This window comes from Sorex araneus, chromosome 3 (assembly GCF_027595985.1).
Source record: "Sorex araneus isolate mSorAra2 chromosome 3, mSorAra2.pri, whole genome shotgun sequence".
NCBI classification, from domain to species: Eukaryota; Metazoa; Chordata; class Mammalia; order Eulipotyphla; family Soricidae; genus Sorex; species Sorex araneus.
Window position 1 is genome coordinate 107,808,269 of NC_073304.1, and position 20,028 is coordinate 107,828,296.

The following is a 20,028-nucleotide window of genomic DNA, read 5'->3' on the forward strand; positions in this document are numbered from 1 at the left end:
CATACAATGATGTTACATGATAATTTTGAGAGCCAGTAAACTCAAGTTATAATTCTCTCTAATTCTGAAGAACCAATAAACAGAAAATCTAAAGTTCTAGGGCAGGAGAAAATGTATATCCTGGTTAAAGAAGCCTTTAACCTTCCTCCAGGGATTTAATGCTGCATGTCCCAAGTTGATGAAAGTATACTCACCAATATTTATCTTTTTTATTCAGCTTTACTGACACAAATATCAAACTCATTATGAATTTCCTTTACATATATACCCAGAATGTTTTATCACAGCTCCAATTGGGATAAAAATTAAGCACTATATCCCAACTGTATTTCTTTTCAAGAAAGACATTATCTTTAGTAGAATACTGAACAAGTTGCAAAATTACTTTGCTCTGGATTATAAGAAGTATGGGCATGTGAGGAAAACACTGTCTATTAGGATTCTGAACTGCACACTCCTATAATAAAAAAGCCCCACCTCGAACAACTGGAGAATTATGAAATCCATGTAAATCCATCTCCCACCAATAGCTGTTTCTTCCTTCTACTGGGAACATTTTTCATTAAGTCTATCACTTGTTCAACTTTTGGAATCACTTTGTTGGCAGAGGCTGGAAGGAAATTGATCCATGTTCTCATGCAATATTCACTTAAGTCCAATTTCAATAGAACCCCTAACTGAAGGATAGGCTCCTCTTGAAAAAAGTGAATTAATTTCTGCTCCCAGAATCTGGACTCAGTATTTAGCACCAGATAGTAATCTAGTGTTATGGGTGTGCATTCCTGCTTTTCAGTCTCCACCTTCACCTACCAAGGCTTCTATGTAATCCTGTCATTTGTAACTTCCCTAACCAGAGAATTTATGGCATAGTCGATTAAGTTTCAGCTCTACTGGGTTATTCATGATGACTCCAAATAACAGTCACACACTTCTTACCACCTGTCTCATTGAATGATCCACTCAGAGAAAACAAAAGAACTGCAAAAGTCTCTACCTCTGTAACAACTAATTTTTCCTCCTATACTTAGAAAAAATATTAGATATTTTTTATTTGTTTAAAAGTATCCTGAACTTTAGCATCATTTTGAAGAGTTGTCTAAGAGTTGCAGCTGTCTGGTGGTTGCAAGACCTAGAAATGGTGTCAGTCATCAGTTATTAAAAATGTGTCTATATATGTATATAAATGTGTGTATGTATATATTTAACTAAGGCATGGAAATTATTGATTTCATTATGAATAGTAAAATGTGGATAGGCGACATGTCACATGGGATAGAGAGTATATTTTACAATGGTTGCTACCATCCAAGTGTGAACTAGATCATTTAGGGTCATAAATTAATAATGTCTACAATACAATCACCTAGATGGCATGTTTTGGAACAGTTTAATAAGTGAACAAAATTATTCACTTACTAGTCAGCATTGTAGCTATTTTAATTCTTTATCAAACTTATGATTAACATATTAAATAAGATTGATAACACAATTATTAAATTTCTTTATGTGTTGTATATGTATAATTTTTTTAAAAAGATTATTACTAACTATACATTTTGGCCTGTAAATACTTGATTATTCTATTGTTCATTATTATATTGACTATTTTTCATTTTATTTTATTGTTATTTATTTTTAATATAGAACAATTCACATATTTGTGTGTCATTGCCCAAGGGCCATGCTAATCTTCTCTGTATCATTCCAATTTTAGTAAATGTGCTGCTGAAGCAAACACTATTTTTTATTTTAAATATCTTTAATATACATGTTCTAAATATGCCACATATATTAGAAGTGAGTTTTAAAGGTTTTTAAACATACTTCATAAAATATCTCATATGTCCAACATCACATTAATTCTTACTTTACTAAATCTTAAATTATTATTCATCTATTCATCTACAAATCTTTTAATTTAATTTGGCTTTTTTCTTTGACAATATTGTTTTTAAATTACTTTAGTACTATAACTTTGTAGAAGATTCCCATAAGTTAGAAAAATTCTGATTGGAATTTTTCATATTCCAATCACATCTCCAAATGTAATTCAGATCATTCTAATTTTATATATTTAATTTTTTGTTAATAGAACATTTTATTTAAATTCATAGGAAGGTTACTATTTCAATGAGATTTTAGTTTTGAAAGATCAGAACATAAAAAACTAAGTTTTCTTAAGGGAAACATCTCAGTTACAAGATATACAGTACTTACATGTTTTAATGTTTGAATTTTCTTGAATATGAATAATAAATCCATCAGCAAGTCTAATAATAGTTCAGGCATTTAGTCTCTTACTATTTTTCTGGGGTGACCTATTTTTAAATGCCTATGTTTTCTCTCATGGTGTACATAATTTAAGCTTTTAAGCTTTTCTAATTAGTTGACTAAAGACTTGCTTCTAGTCTTTGAATCTTGATAGTAGAACAATACTAACTCATTTCTGCATATCTCAAAGGACACATTTAAAGAAACACAGGTGAGTTCTTCCTGGATCATTAAAAATAATGTTTCTCAAGTGAATTTTGCTTTTTATAATCTGCTTCCTGTAGCCTAATTCGCAATCCTTAAGCATTCTCATTGTAATCCTAGAATACTATTTTTTGAAGACCAAGTTCTTACATTCTATTAGCAAATTTGTAAGGACACAATAAATTAGGTATAACACATTTCAGTTACTTTTAGCAAACTTTAGTTTTTCTATTTTATTTTGCCAGGTGAAAATCTGAGATTTGACTTGTGTTTACTACTAGTTTTAACACAGTTAAAGATCTTTAGCAGGCCTGTAGAATCATTTTCAGGTAACAAATCTCTTAGAAATTTCTAAAAGAGTGTCATTGGCTTTTAAAAATATATTTTTAATAACTTTAGAAAGGTTATATGCAAAATCTTAGATAAGGCATTACAAAATCAGAGTTCATATTTTTTACCAATTCAATCTTAGAATGGTATAAATATAAATAATGATTCATCTACAAAACAGAATCTCTTTAAGTTACTCTGACCTAATTACAATAATTTTGGGGAAAATATTTTAATTTAAAACAATAATACTTATTCTGTGTAAATTTATAATTACCTTGTTTTAGAACATAGCTTCAAAATGTCAAGTAAAAGGCAGTTTAAAATATTTATACATGAACGATGTAGATTATAAAATAAGAGCAATCACTCTTTTTTCCTTTCTATTTTTTTAAATTTATTCATTGAATCACTGTGAGAACAGTTAGAAAGATTTTGTGTTTGAGTCTCAGTAGTGCAATGATCAAACACGCTCTAAGAAAATTAAAAAGTAGAAATTATAAAATCCATAGCTGAATTTTCTAGTAAGGAAAAGTCTTTATACTTCATATAGTCATTAATTATACTGCTTTGGGTACTTATAAATTTAACTGGGAAAAGATAGGAGACATTGTTGTTGAGTAAAACTCACTCCAAATTTTATAGATTTGATTGAAAAATGTTTGCACTGTCAATGTCACCATTAACGTTTCCATGTGAGACCTGTTGTTATTGTTTTTGGCATATCGGATATACCACGGGTAGCTTGCCAGGCTCTGCCATGCGGGTGAGATACTCTCTGTAACTTGTCGGGCTCTCCGAGAGGGGCAGAGGAATTGAACCCAGGTCGGCTGCATGCAAGGCAAACGCCCTACCCACTGTGCTATCGCTCCAGCCCTGAAAAATGTTTGAGAATAAATTTTAGAGCATCAGACTAAGTTTATAGTATGAACAAAGCTTAACACAGAATTATATTTGCTTCATATAAGCAACCTAGTGATAGAAATCATTTAATATCATATTAGATTCAGATATTCTGACAAATAAGATTTCCTCATTTCAGTACAGAAGTCAATTCTCATTTCAGTACAGAAGTCAATACTCATTTCAGTACAGAAGTCAATTCTGTTGTCAATGACAAAATATGTTCAACTCAAAATAAGGTTTGCCTAGAGAACATCATGCAATGAATGGAATGGGAGTGGAGATAGTCGGCAACAATACCACCTCCGCTTCTCTGATGACATCATTCTAATAACACCAAATATCAGCCAAGCGGCACAAATACTGGCTGACTTCGACCATGAGTGTGGAAAGGTCAGACTGCAGCTGAATCTCATGGAGACAATATTCATGAGAAATGGACTAGTTCCTGATTTAGTTCCATTTGCCCTCAATGAAACGAACATCTCCGAATGCATCAGTTATGTGTACCTAGGTCAAGAACTCAACATGACAAACGACCTGGCACGTGAACTGAGCAGGAGGAAGAGAGCAACGTGGAACGCCTTAAAGAGCGTTGAAGAAGTGGTTAAAAGGACAAAGAACCTCTGTCTCCAGGCACATCTTTTTGACTCCACCTCTCTTCCTGCACTAACATACGCTGCAGAGACCTGGATCCTTACAAAAATAGGATGAGAACGCTAATTCAGTATCCCAAAGAGGAATCAAAAGCTATGTTTGGAATATCATGTTTCACTCAAGTGAGAGAAGGAACCCGGATTTCCGGCTTCCATCTGTAGGATAACAAACATGAGGTTTGTCCTTTTAGTCTTGCCTTAGGGAACATAGTTTACCTTAAAGCAATGTCCTTTCTGTGTGGACACAGGAAGACAATGTTGTGCTTGTAACTTGGGAGTTGATTGACTCCAATAATATTTACTCCTAGGCATCTGCTTTCTTAACTCAGTTGCCCTTAGTTCCTAGCACCCCAAAAGCAGGATCCCGACGAGGGATAGGACGGATCCAGGGCAAGCGTGAGTTATGTGCTACCCTGGCATCGAGATAGGCCAGGCCAAAATGCCACAATACTCAACTATAAGTTGAGGGCATGATCATGGACAATGCTGTCATGATCCAAAGGTAACAAGAAGACTAGGACCCTGCTAGTCTTTAATCAGAAGATTAACCTGGCCTGAGGACTGTGGTCTGGAATGTATAGTGAGATGTCCTCAGGAAGAACCAAACTTTATATTTATTACTATGCTCATACAGAATGACATTGCTAGGAATATTAGAAGTAGATTTACTATAACTATTTAAGCAGATTACTAGCTCACACCCTGACACCCCCTTGTTTAGAATCACACCCTTGAGAGGATCTCCTTAGATGAGATTTTGTTAATCTCCTCAAGAAATGGCCTTACCCTTCTTTGTTGATTTGTTGATGTTAAACCCACCTTTGTGATACTGCCCTATGTAATTTGCTATATAAACTGATACTGTGGGGCAGAGGAGGGACAGAAGAAGAAGACAGGGGAGAGAGAAGAAGAAGATAGAAGAAGTTCCAAAGAGAGTGCCCAGACTCAGAAAAAGCAGAGAGAGATTGAAATAAACTTATCAAGCAACCAGTTTGGCCTTCTTCTTTTCGTCGCCTGTCGCCTGCCCTTGACCGATAGCATACACAGTAGTTTTGGAGCACCAAATGTGGGTGGTCAGGCAGAGCTGCCCGGAGAGCCCGCGAATGCACGCACCCCTGCCCGGAGAGCCCGCGAATGCACGCACCCCTCGCTGTGCTTTAGTTTTTTTACACCATCGACGATCAAGAATCAGGTAGGCTGTCTCATTTGCCAAGGCATTGGAAATCAGATGGGCCGGATACATAATGTGATTTATAGATGACCACTGGAATACAGCTGTCACTGACTGGATTCCAAAGGACGTCAAAAGACCGCATGGCTGCCCATCTACAAGATGTTCAGTCAAGCCCCTGAATGAACGGTTTGAGACTCTTTGTGTTCCTGGAGCAAGCAGATGCCATTGGGCTGCACTAGTATGTGACAGGGACTAATGGAGATGTTACTGATGCCTGCTCAAACAAATCTACGAACAATGGGATGACAAGTGATACAAGTGATTTATAATACCTTATCACCATTGCCCTTACACTCTGAATCATTGTAAATCCTAAATAACCTACTGCAGTTTATGTGATTGCTAACTTGTTAAAAATTAGTAATAAAATATATATTTAAGATAACCAGAAAAAGTAAAAAACATTATAATAAAGTTACAAAATAATGACAACTTTATTGAGTTTTAATCAGAATTCTCAACAGAAATCCTACAATCCAGAAGAGAGTGAAGTGACATATTCATATTTTAAGCAGATTTAAAAAATGCTATGAGCAAGTTCACTCAGGAAAAGTCATCCAATTATGATAAAAAATAAGGTCTTTTTTAGAATTAAAAAACAAGACAAAATGATAAAGTTAGATACCAGCAGATCAGCTCTACAAGAGATAGGCAGAAGTGTTTCTACAGGAATAGAAGAAACAGAAGATCATAAAACCTTGTGCAAAGGGATAAATAGTAACTAAAAGAGAAGAACCAGAAGCAATACTTAAAAGACAGCAAAGTAAAGATTAAAAGAATGGGGGTATAGTACCGCCAGCAGGTAAACCTGTGCTTGTGGGGTGAGTGCATCAGCAGCTTGATAATGTCTTCAGACTTCCAGATATCCCAAAATTGCTGCTGTGACTTTGGCCAGACCCCAAGAACTTGGGGCCAAGTTTACTAAGAATTAAATGGCCAAAAGTTAGGTATGTGGGAGACACACCCACAAACCATCTCTGGCTCGGCTATATAGTCTCAGACTGATAAATCTCAAAAGAGATCAAAAGATGCAGTTAGGGCCTGTAGCACAGAGGTAGGTGGGAACCCATAACTGAGAGCCCCAGGTTTGCTGGGATCAGGACTCGGCCTCCTCCCCCCAAATCCCCAGTTTCCCAGTAGCTTGGCAGTCACACCCACAAACTGCCCCTGCCACCATGTAATCTCATCAATGGCCAAAACCCAGAGACTATAAACTAAAGCTCCTGGAAGAGAACGACACAGAATTTTCTGGACATTATATTCTATCCATAACAAGCAATATAAAACAATTCATCAAAGCATTGCCTTTTGGCAGGTTTGAGTGGTGGTGTGACTAGTGTCCAAATATCTAATGTAACCAAAGTAAGAGAGAATATGGGGAAAATTGTCTGCCACACAAGCAGGGGAAGAGTTGGAACCAGGGGCAAGGGGCAGAGAATACCTGGAATTTTGGTGATGGAAAGTGTGCACTGGTGAAGGGATGCATGTTTGATGATTATATGACCGAAGTTCAAACTTGAACGCTTTGTAACTGTATCTCAGTTAATAAAAAAAAAAACAGGGAGGAGGGAATAATAATAAAATAATAAAATAAAGTTGACATTCAGAAGAGAGTTAAAACAAAAGTTATGTGGAGTTCATGCCCAATTCAATCAGCTTAATCAATGGCTGAATAAATAGCAGTACTCCTACATTATTTTAAAAATCACTGAAAGGAAAGAAAAGTAGTAGAATGAGTATGGTTAAATGATGACAAATCAATTAGATTTTTACCTACACAGAAAAATTTAATACAACGCTAGGTACATAAAACAGAAAATGACAACAGGCTTTTATAAAAAAGTAAAATAAATGGAGATAATCACCAGGATTAGCCTTCCATTTGAAAGGGCACAGGAAATAATGGATTTTATAGAAGAAATATGAACCTGGGAGCAATAGATAAAATGGCAATAAGACCAATATATCAGTAGTAACTCTCAGTGTCTATGGTCTAAATTTACCAACAAAAATTCTGTGTTTCATTAAATTAAAGAAATGGGAGCTAGGCAAGAAAGGAAACTTAAAGGGTGAGGGCATGCATAATTTTTATGCTGGAGACTTGAATTTGATCCCTGATACAACATAGTACCCTCAGGATCACCAGCAGTCTCCCAAACACTGAGTATCACAGAGTGTGTCAGAAAAGAGGGAAAAAAGCCAATAGAGCAGAATTTCTTATATTATTCTTACTAATATTTCACACCAATTATAAGGACAAACAAATTCAGAGTTAAAAATATGAAGCACCTCGATTTATGCAAATAATAGCAAAGGTAAATATGGGAATTTCTCATTTCCATTTTCTTATCTGAAAAAATTGGATTTCAAAAAAGTTATGAGACAAATATAAAAACATATTTGTTAATGTTCAATATAAAAAATGTATAACTACCATCAATAAATGTTTCTGAAATACAAAAAATCAAATGCAAAGGAAATCATAACCTACCTCAAAGAATTCACTAATAGAAACACAGTGATTGTAAGCAAAATCAAGATATCACTTAGAGAAATTTATGGAGACAAAAATTTAATGAAGAAGTTATAATGTTAAAGAGTGATTAATGATATGGAATAACAGGTTCACATAGGAATTTCAATATGCAAAGAATTGAAAGATATTCCCCAGTGCACATAAATCATTCTCAAGAAAAGGCCTAATAGTAAGACACAGAAGAAATCATAGTAAATAAATGAAGATTGAAATAATATCAAATATACATTTCTGATAATGCTGTGAGACTAGATATCAACATCAGAAAGAGAAAAGGAGAAACTGCAAACATCTGCAGACTAAACATGCTGCTAATTAACACCTATAACAATGAACAATTCACAGAAAAATATTAACATGTAACACATCAAAGGGATAATACAAAATATAAAACACTCTTAAATGTCAAGAATAAAAAATAACAAATCAAAAAAATAGAGAGAAGTTGAAGAGACATTTCCTTAAAGAGAACAGAAAGAAATGGCTAACAAGCTTTGAAAAAAAAAAACATTAATTAGGGGCAGAGATGTGGTATAGCAGGTAGGACACTTGTCTTGCACATTGCTACCTGACATTAGGTAATATCTCTGCAACATATATGGTTACAAATCACCAATAAGAGTAAGACCTGAGCACAGAATCAAGAATAAATCCTAACCATCACACACCACCCCGTGTGGACCCCAAAACAAAGCAAAGCAAACAAAGAATCATTTATTTTCAAGAACTTGCACATCAAAACAGCAAAAAGATACCATCTCACCTTACAACTTGTCTGGCATACCCCACCGAGAATGTTCTTCATCAAAAAAAAAAAACAGATTTGCCAAGAATTGCTTTAGCTATTCGTGGGCATTTGTTGTTCCATATGAATTTCAGGATTGCTTGGTCTATTTCTTTGAAGAATTTCATGAGTATTCTTATGGGGATCACATCGAATCTGTATAGTGCTTTAGGGAGTATTGCCATTTTGACAATGTTAAGTCTTCCTATCCAAGAGCAGAGAATATTTTTCCATTTCCTCATGTCTTCTTTTACTTAATGGAGTAGGGTTCTGTAGTTTTCTTTGTAGAGATCCTTAACCTCTTTAGTTAGGCTGATTCCGAGGTACTTGATTTTCTAGGGCACAATTGTGAATGGCATTGTTCTGTTTTTATGTCATTTTCTTCTATCTCACTGTTTGCATATAGGAAGGCCATGGATTTTTGGGTATTGATTTTATAGCCTGCATCATTACTGTACAAGTCTATTGTTTCTAGGAGTTTCTTGATGGAGGTTTTAGGATTCTCTAGGTATAGTATCATATCATCTGCGAATAGTGAGAGCTTGATTTCTTCCTTTCCTATCTGGATGCCCTTAATGTCATTTTCCTGCCTAAAGCTATCGCAAGTACTTCCAGTACTATGTTGAACAGAAGTGGTGAGAGTGGGCATTCTTGTCTTGTCCCTGATCCTAGAGGAAAGGTCCTTAGTTTTTCTCCATTGAGGATAATGCTTGCCATGGGTTTGTAATAGATAGCTTTGACTGTCTTGAGGAAAGTTCCTCCAATACCCATTTTGGTGAGAGTTTTCATCATAAATGGATGTTGGATCTTGTCAAATGCTTTCTCTGCGTCTATTGAAATGATCATATGGTTTTTATTTTTACTTTTGCTGATGTGATGGATTATGTTGATTGATTTGCATATGTTAAATCATCCTTGCATCTCAGGAATGAATCCGACTTGTTCATGATGTATAATCTTTTTGATGAGTTGTTGGATTCTCTTTGCTAGTATTTTGTTGAGGATCTTCACATCCGTGTTCATGGGAGGTATCACCCTCCCCAACCTTAAATTCTATTATAAGGCGGTAACAATTAAAATAGCATGGTATGCATTTTGACTGTGAACAGAGCTACAACCTTGTGCAGCCCGGGGAGGGATTTTTCCCTCTCCACCCCATTTTTCTGAGCGAAAATGGTGGCAGCGGCAGCAGCCAAATGGTGAGAGCCACCCACTAAGACCCCTCAACCCGGAGGTAGGACTTTCTTTAGTGACGTAGCCTGTAGGTGGTCCAGGGAGGGAGGGCGTTCGCAGCGTGCCTGCCACCCAGAGATGAACCAGAGCCACGGCACGAGAAGCAGACCCTCCGCGCCTAAAGACTGTGATCCTGAGGTCTCCTAACCCATTTTGGCACCAGAGTGGATTCTTGCAGCCATCCATTTTGACTGAGAACTGAGCTAAAATATTAGAAACCCAAAACCGTGCAGCTGCGATAGTGGCCGCGCGGACTCAAAGTCTTCACTCTCAGCAATGAAGAGAAGTTATTAGATGATGCCTATTCAGCAGGCCTGATTGTTGGGGAAAAATTCAAATCAATAATAGTGAGTTCTGTATGGAAACATGGAATGTACTCAAAGTATACAGAGAATAATGGGAATATCATTAGCTACTTAGATGGGGGGTGGGATGGGAGGGGGGTGTACTGGGGTTCTTGGTGGTGGAACAGGTGCACTGGTGAAGGGATGGGGTTTTAATCAGTATTTGACTATGACTTCAACCCGAAAGCTTTGTATTTTTTCTTTCTTTTTTTCACGGTGATTCAGTAAAATATTTCTTTAAAAAATAGCATGGCACTGGAAAAAGAACAGAGCCACAGACCAATGGAACAGGGTGGAATGTCCTTACACACCACCCCAATTGTATGAACACCTAATCTTTGATAAGGGAGCAAGAAATGTGAGTTGGAACAAGGAAAGTCTCTTTAACAAATGGTGCTGGCATAACTGGTCAACAATATGTAAAAGTATGGATTTAGACCTCGACCTGACACCATGCATAAACGTCAGATCAAAATGGATTAAAGACCTCAACATCAGACCACAATCCATAAGGTACATTGAAGACAAGGTTGGAAAATCCCTCCACGATATTGAAGCCAAAGGTATCTTCAAAAATGACAGAGAACTAAGCAATCAAGTAGAAACAGAAATAAACAAATGGGACTATATTAAACTCAGAAGCTTCTGCACTGCAAAAGACACAGTGACCCGAATACAAGGGCAATCTACAGAATGGGAAAGGATATTCACCCAATACCCATCTGATAAGGGGTTGATATCAATGGTATATAAGGCACTGGTTGAACTCTACAAGAAGAAAACATTCAGCTCCAACAGAAAATGGGTCAAAGAAATGAACAGAAACTTTCTCAAGGAAGAAATATGAATGGCCAAAAGGCATATGAAAAATGCCCTGCATCACTAATCATCAGGGAGATGCAGATCAAAACAACTATGAGATACCACCTAATACCACAGAGACTGGCACACATCCAAAAGAACAAAAGCAACCACTGTTGGAGAGGATGTGGGGAGAAAGGGGCCCTCCTACACTGCTGGTGGGAATGCCGACTGGTTCAATCCTTCTGGAAAACAATATGATCGCTCCTCAAAAAATTAGAAATCGAGCTCCCATTTGACCCAGCAATACCACTTCTGGGATTATACCCTGGAGAGGCAAAAAGATAAAGCCAAAATGACATCTGCACATGTATATTTATCGCAGCACTATTTACGATAGCCTGAATCTGGAAAAAACCTGAATGCCCAAGAACAGATGACCGGCTAAAGAAACTTTGGTACATCTACACAATGGAATACTATGCAGCTGTCAGAAAAGATGAAGTCATGAACTTTGCATACAAGTGGATCAACATTGAAAGTATCATGCTAAGTGAAATGAGTCAGAAAGAGAGAGACAGACATAGAAGAATTGCACTCATCTGTGGAATATAAAACGACAGAATGGAGGCCTAGCACCCAAGAATAACAGAAATAAGTACCAAATTTGCTCCATGGCTTGGAGACCCGCCTCACATGCTGGAGGAAAGGGAGCTCAGATAGAGAAGGGAATACCAAGCAAAAATGTGTTGGGAGGACCCATTCGGAATGGGAGAGGCGTGCACGGAGCAGACTATAGACCAAACACATTGCCCACCCAAGACCTCCATTACTAACCACAATGCCCAAAGGGAGAGAGGGAACAGAGGGGAATGCTCTGCCAAAGAGGCAGGTGGGGAGGGGAATAGGATGGAAGAGGGTGGGAGGGATGATGGGGTCATCAGTGGAGAACGGGCACTGGTGGAGGGATAGATACTCAAGCTGTATATGACTGAAACACAAGCATGAGAATATGTAAACCTGTATCTGTACCCCCACGGTGATTCATTAATAAAAAAATTAAAAAACAAACAAACTAGATTTGGCTTAGGAAAGGAGGCAAGTAGTTGTGAATTTAGGTCAAAAATTCAACTTCTTGCTGGAGGAAATTCATCATCTGGGTTAAAAAAATGCTAATTGAGGGGCTGGAGCAATAGCACAGCGGGTAGGGCGTTTGCCTTGCACGCGGCCTACCCGGGTTCGATTCCCAGCATCCCATATGGTCCCCTGAGCACCGCCAGGAGTGACTCCTGAGTGCAAAGCCTGGAGGTAACCCCTGTGCATTGCCAGGTGTGACCCAAAAAGCAAAAAAACAAAATGCTAATTGAAAGCAAAGTGTAAAATTTGGTGTCTTCTGAGATGACAAATGTGTCTACCTATTTGAAAACCTGGTAATAATTGTCAAAGCTCTGGCAAAATGAGAAGATTGTGATCTCACCAATACTGAAGGACTATTTTTTTTACAAGGCATTTACAATGAAGTCAGCATTTTGTTTTTGCAAGATATTTGTTTTTTGCCTATCTTTGTTACCTTTGTATAGCTGTATGTTTTGTTTTTGGTAAACTGGAACATTAAGTTTGGACAGACTGATGGGAAATTTCACGTATCTATTTCTGTGAGACTTTGTTTAAAAAATGATTCCTGTTTCAGGAGTCTTTCTTTTTACATCTTTATGATGTATATGTTGCACTGTAAAATAAGATCTATTATTTTTCTAAAGAATTTTGTTGGAAAATTGAGGTCTGAGGTTGTTGTAGTTGGGCAAAAAATTGTTTGTTTTGCAAATCATTCTTAGATCATATAAAGAGATACTTGGCATTCTATGAAAACAAGAAGCAAAATTGCAAACCAACTTCTCCTTAGGAATATTAAAATGTTTACTTAGTGAACCATGGAATGTTCAGTGTCATAGTACAGTGTGTAGAGTGCTTGCCTCTCAGGTGGCCAACCCAGGTTTGATTCGAAGCACCTTATTTGGTTACCCAGAGGGTACCATGAGTAACTCTGAGAAAATAGCGAGGATTAAGCCCTGAGCACTGCTGATTATGGCACAGAAACAAAACAAATGAACAAAAGATACAAAAACTGAGTTGTTGACAAGATGGAATTGTGCTGAAATGGAACCGTGGAAAATTTGTGGAGGATGTTGATGGAACATTGCATATCTGAAACTCTCTTATTAATGTTTGTGTAAATCAGTCTTTATATTTAAAAAAATCTTGTATTTAATGTGTGTTTAATACATTCTTCATATTAAAAATACTGGATGTGGATGTTTTCCCCTTTGAGAAGGGCATGTTCTTTCTTGAACACATATTCCACTCATTCTCTACCCCTCATATTTATGTAAATAAATCTCTTTAAAGAAAAATACTTTGTTTTACTAAAAAGTATAAACAAGTCAAATACCTTGTGTCATATGCTTGAAATAAGAAACTATACCAAATATAAATATACACAATTGAATGCTACTCAACTATGAGAAAAGATGAAACTTACCAGTTCATTAAAACTTGGAAGAAACTGGTGGAAATCTTACCAGCTGATGTGAATCAGAAAGAAAGAAGATGAACATCATTATATACCAGTCATTGCAGAGTAAAATATAAAAAAAGCACAAGGTAAGGGAATCCTAAACGAAGCAATAGACTAGCAGACGAGAATTCAGTGGGGGCAGGGGGGCACGGCGGCCCGCAGGGGAACTAATTTGGAGGGTATGGAATAACACCGAAGGGATCCTTGCACTGTTGAGTTGGACATGGTAGCACTAACTGTACAAGCGTGCCTGGCAATTGTAACATAACAATATTGTACTATTGTAAACATCTTAAAAACTTACAAAGGCACACCTGAATGCAGTTCCAGGCAAACATCTTCAGTGCCTGACACACAACCAGACCACCATCCCAAATGAGCTGGAACCCAGTCATGGCTTCCCTCTGGGTTGAGACTCTGCATGCAGCTGTTGACTACTACAGTCTAAATTGAACTAGAGTCCACTGAACTAGAGTCCCAGGGGTAAATTCCACCAATTCCAGCCCAAAAGTTTGCATAGCTGCCAAAGAGCATGGTAAGGTTTGGGGGGGTCACACTATGCTATGTTCAGTTTTACTCTGAACATGGCTGTGCACTGAAGGATAACTCCCCTGAAATAGTTTGGTAGAGGACTTAATGATACCAGTAAATAATGAAAATGGGTTATATTCAGCTATGTCATAGATAAATCATTTTCTTTTGCTACAGCATGGTTGGAATTGAAGACTATTGTTTCAAGAAGAATGAGTCTAAAAACAATTCTAAGATTTTTCTCATCTGTATAGATACATAAATAGATGAAGGAATACACAATATATAAAATAAATACTTAGATTCTAATCACATAACTGAATTTATCTAAATGAGTGATAGAAGCCAGAGGTCCCATAGATGCTGATAGATGCATGTGGTTACAGTGTACTTTTAAAACATATAATATTTACCTTTATACAGTATTGCTAATTTGATAAATAGGAAAAAAAATAATTACATCGAGAGCAACAGAAACAAATTATCACATCTTAAAGGAAGAAGAAAATCAATATTAAAATGGAAAACCTTTTCAATAAATAAACAATATAAGAGTCAAACAAATGAAAGTCTCATACAGAGACTTACTCATACAGAAGTAACTAGAAGGGAGTGAAAATAGAACAAAAGTCAACAAAAGGAAAAATGATAATAGTTGAGTGGAAAAAGTGAAGTAGAAACGAAGATACTACAAATGATAAATGATTCCAATATTTGGCTCACTGAACGTATCAGTCAAATTGGTTAAGCACCTGGTAAACTGCCAGGAAGAAATTTAAAAAGGCTTTGTACAAAGAATCAAAACTAAAAAAGGTAATGTACACTAACTTTGAAGAAATATAGTATACCTATATATATAAAATATATATATATGGGCACATAAAATATGTACATATGTTTTGAAAGGTATATGATACATATGCAAACTAATTGAATTGTATGGAAGAAATGGTCGGATTTTCAGACTCTGTCAACTTTGTAAAAATGCACCACTAAGAGATAAAAGGTTAAGCACACTAATCACAAGTAAGGAAATTGAAACAGCAATCAATTGTCTCCCTAAAGAACAAACACTTATGATCAGTAGTTTTCACAATTGAGTTCTATAAAATTTAATGTTCAGGATCAATACACATTATGTCTAATATCTTACAAAATATCAGGGGAAGGAAGATCTGAATAATAAGACTCAATGAGACCCCAATTCCCAAAACAGAAAAATAATGAACAAAGAAATATAATATGGAACAAGATCTTGAATGATATAGCAAATAATTCTCAAGAAAACCAATCAATTCCAACAACATGAAGAAGTGAGATTCATTCTAAAAAGGAGAATTCAGTTCAGGATTGCAAGGGTGGCACATAAAGTGCAAATCAATTTAGTAATGCACCACATCATTAACAATATCAAAAGAATCCCACAATCATTCCACCAGAAATGATCACTGACTGCAGAGCCAGGATTAAGCCCTGAGCAAAGGTTGTGGACCAATATCCCAAACCAGAAAAAAATCCCAGCACTAAAAGTTGATGGTGGCTCTGACCTCTTTCCATCCCATGTCTTCCTGCCTCATCAACTCCTCCCAAGTCTGGCAGCCAGGGAACCCCTTGAACTCAAAACTGTATTTCTATGGCTAGGAGGAGACAACTCTATTCCTTCAACCACTAATTCTAAGGGCTTGTAGGTGTTTCTATCTTTCCTAAAATCCCTCCATAATAACCCTGGCATGTTCGGACGGAGGAGGTGCAGCCAGCACACCTTCTCCAGATGGAGCCCTGGCGACACTGAGCAGCAACTAACATGGCTCCAGGATTCGGGACTGGGACACATCCGAGCTGCGCGCCCGCTAACGCGGCCTTGTGACCTTTTCTAAAACCTGAAAACGTACAATCTTTTCATGGAAAACTAATTATCAAATGCTTCCTTAGTAGGGCTATCTAGTTTGGGGGTATAACTTCCACAACAATAGTGAGTTTTGTGTTGAAATATGGAATGTAATCAAGGTAAAGAGAAAATGAAGTGAAATTCATCAGTTATACAGTTGGGGTGGAGGCAGGGGTATACTGGGGATTTTGGTGGTGGAATATGGGCACTGGTGAAGGGACGGTGCTTGAATATGCTATAACTGAGACATAAACCTGAGAACTTTGTAACTTTCCACATGGTGATAAAATAATAATAATAATAATAAAAATATATATAAAATGCCAAAAAAAAGAAAGAACCCTGGCACGTAAATAACAGTAATTAGATATTCACCTGCTTGACTACTAAAACAGCATCTTAAGGGCATAGCAAATATGAAAATAACATTATAATCTGTAACACTTTTCTGAAAAATAAGTCAGATCAGATCACAGAAGCTTAGGAATCTGAAGCATAAACGATATTTAAGGCCAACGGGGGAATAAAGGAATTCACCTGCTATGGTAGATAGGGATAGAACTCCTGGCAAATCATCTATTTTAAATAGAGCTTCTAGCCTCATTGAGGATGTATTCTATTCAACAATCCATGCAATGTCAATGGAAACAAAGCTATATCTGAAAAAAAATTTAACCAGTTTTGGATATCAAAGAGTTTAAGAATATAATAGCAAACCACAACAACAGAATTTAACATGGAAAACCTTATCACTGATACTGAGCACAATATACTAGACATCAAAAATAATGAAGTAGCAAAAGAAAAAAAAAGAAATGAGTCAAAGGGATGTAAAATTCTTGATAGATAATAGCAAGAAAAATAATCTTTGAATTACAGAAATACTGGAAGAAGAGAACAAAGAAAGGGGAAGAGTGACTGGTGCAGAATATAACAGCTGAGAACTTCTTCTGTCTCTGGAGAGAAGTTTTTGCACAGATTCAAGACTTTACCAAGAATCCCAAACAAAGAAGACTAAAACAAAACACTGAGAAACATAGTAATCAAAATGGTGAAGACAAAATACAAAGGCAGACAAAAGACAAAAGGAACAAGAGACAGGATATGGTCAAATGCAAGGGAAGCAATAGAAAAATTACATCTGACCTACTATATATCACACAGCCAGAAAAAAGTAGAATGCCAACTGGTTCCTCCAGCAATCATTTTCTTAGTCATCCCTTCTCTATTCCATCTGCCTTCTCCTCTCCTCTTATGAAGCAGTCTTCCAGCTATGGGGCAATCCCCCTGGCCCTTGTTCTGGCAGGCAGGTCAAGACTAACTCTGGCAATTGTCCTGACTAGATTATTTTCAGGATCACGAATCACAAAATCACAAAATCACGAAATCCCATTGATTGTCGATTTCTCGAGCGGGCTCAGTAACCTCTCCATTCGTCCTATCCCTGAGACTTCAGAAGCCTCTCTCCACTGGACCTTTCCTACAATGCCACACTGGAGGCTCTTTCAGGGTCAGGGGAATGAGATCCAGCTTGTCACTGGCTTTAGCATATGAATACACCATGGGAAGCTTGCAAGGCTGTCCCATGTGGGCAGAAAACTCTCAGTAGCTTGCTAGTTTCTCCCAGAGGGAGAAGTAGGTTATAGAATATTACGCGGCCGCTTTGCTACTGGGAGCTTGCTTTAAATCTCTGGATGTTGGCCGTTGATGGGATTACACACACCTGGGTTCCTCTGCCAGTACCTTCATGCGTGAGGCCTGTCCAGACGCGTAAAGAGGGGCCTTGACCATGGCTGTGGCTAGGTTCCGGTGGTCTTAGGCCACCGAGAGCTCTGCTCGAGGCGGGGAAGAAAGCTGGAGCCCATCCCCTTCCGGAGGGCCCGGGGGAAGACAGCCAGGCGTGCGGGCAAGAGACTCTCTATTTCCAGGATAGGACTAGAAATATGGATGCTACATCATTTTAATTCCTGTGCCTTCCTGTGTCTTTATTCCTGTATTACATTTTCACCTCTTCATTATTTCTTATGTCAAGAACAAAACATCAGCTTTTTTAGAAAATGACTTCTCATCATTTCCAACTGTTGAAGCACATCCTCAAGTTCCCAGGAGAGATTGGCAGTGACCCACAGAAGGATACGACCATACTAAGAAACATTATTTAGCCTGAATGTCATGAAGTCTAGCAGTAACTGTTTCTTCACTCTGATTCTCACACATTCTACTTCAGAAATGTGGGTACAAGGACAAGGGAGCATAAAGCTCATTCCTGCAAACAATTGAGTCAGAAACAGTTACCAGAAAGGAGTAATGACAGGCTGGTTTAATCTCTAAACCATATATGTGAGTTGTTTCACTTACTAAGCCCAATAAAGAATTTAATTTTATTTAAGCAAGCACAAGTGTGATGTAAGTTTCTTGTAACAAAATATGGTGACTACTTTAATATTATAATAGCAATTCAGTGGATTCTAATAAATCTGAACGTGTGAACTAGAGTGCTTTTTCATGTGTGTTTTTAAGTGTGTTGAATACTTGTTAAACTGCAACTGCAGATAAAAATCAAGTGTGCCATGTAAAAAATGTGACAGATACAAATAGTTTCATGAAAAAATATATTTTTCCACATCTCAAAATTATTATTTCTTCTGTATTGACTTGAATTTTCTAGAAAATAATAGAATAAATTAAAATATGAATAAAATATCTACCTTCTGATATTGACATAAATTATTTTTTAAATTTTTATGTCAAATTTATTAAACATTTAGTAAAACATACTTTAAATGTTTATTTGCAGAGCCAAATATTATTAGTTCCAAATGCAAGTGCAATTAAGAGACAAATTTATTTATTTATTTATTTATTTATTTATTTATTTTGCTTTTTGGGTTACACTCGGCAATTCACAGGGTTTACTCCTGGTTTTGTACTCAGGAATTACCCCTGGCGGTGCTCAGGGGACCATATGCGATGCTGGGAATCGAACTCGGGTCGGCCGCATGCAAGGCAAACGCCCTACCCACTATGCTATCACTCCAGCCCCAAAGACAACTTTATTAAATGGCTGAATCACTTTGATCACTTTGAATTATTCACCTATTAATAATCCTTGAGACATTTTTCATTTAGTAAGCAGGAGAACTCTACTGCCCTTGTTTTCTGACGTAGATAGGATCAAGTTTCTCTGAATAATTTAGTATTTCTCTTAGGTATGTGCTTTGAAAAAATGTATATTATAATTTATATATATTTTATATAATGATCAAAATCTTGAGAAATAAACTAACAAAACCCATCTGGGATAAAATTTTCATAACATGAATAATTGCTTATGAGACTAAATGGTTGTAAATTCTAATGTTTCTTAAGATAGAATTTTCATTAACATATTAGGAGAGTGTCCATAGTATCAACATGCATATATAAAATAAAATCATTTTTATTATCATAAACATCATAATCATCATCATCATCATCATCATCATCCCGTTGATGGTCAAATTTCTTGAGCGGTTTCAGTAACATCTCCATTAGTCCTTACCCTGAGATCTTAAAAACCTTTCTTTACTTGTCCTTTCCAATAGTGCTGCATTGGAGGCTCTTTCAGGGTCAGGGGAATGAGACCCATTTTTATTATATTTATCAAATATCATGGAAGCCCTCCAGAGGTATTCTTACATTATTACAGTATTCAGAGTTTGATCCCCGGCACTCCATGTGATCTGCTGAGCAGACCGG

The 20,028-nt window shown here is 36.8% G+C and overlaps 1 non-coding gene across 1 annotated transcript; it reads right to left on the reverse strand.

Moving 5' to 3' along the window:
* Positions 1-1,634: 1,634 nt before the first annotated feature.
* Positions 1,635-1,738, reverse strand: LOC129403860 (U6 spliceosomal RNA). Its single transcript, XR_008629518.1, has one exon. It is a non-coding gene; the product is annotated as a U6 spliceosomal RNA (small nuclear RNA).
* Between the last annotated feature and the right edge of the window lie 18,290 nt (positions 1,739-20,028).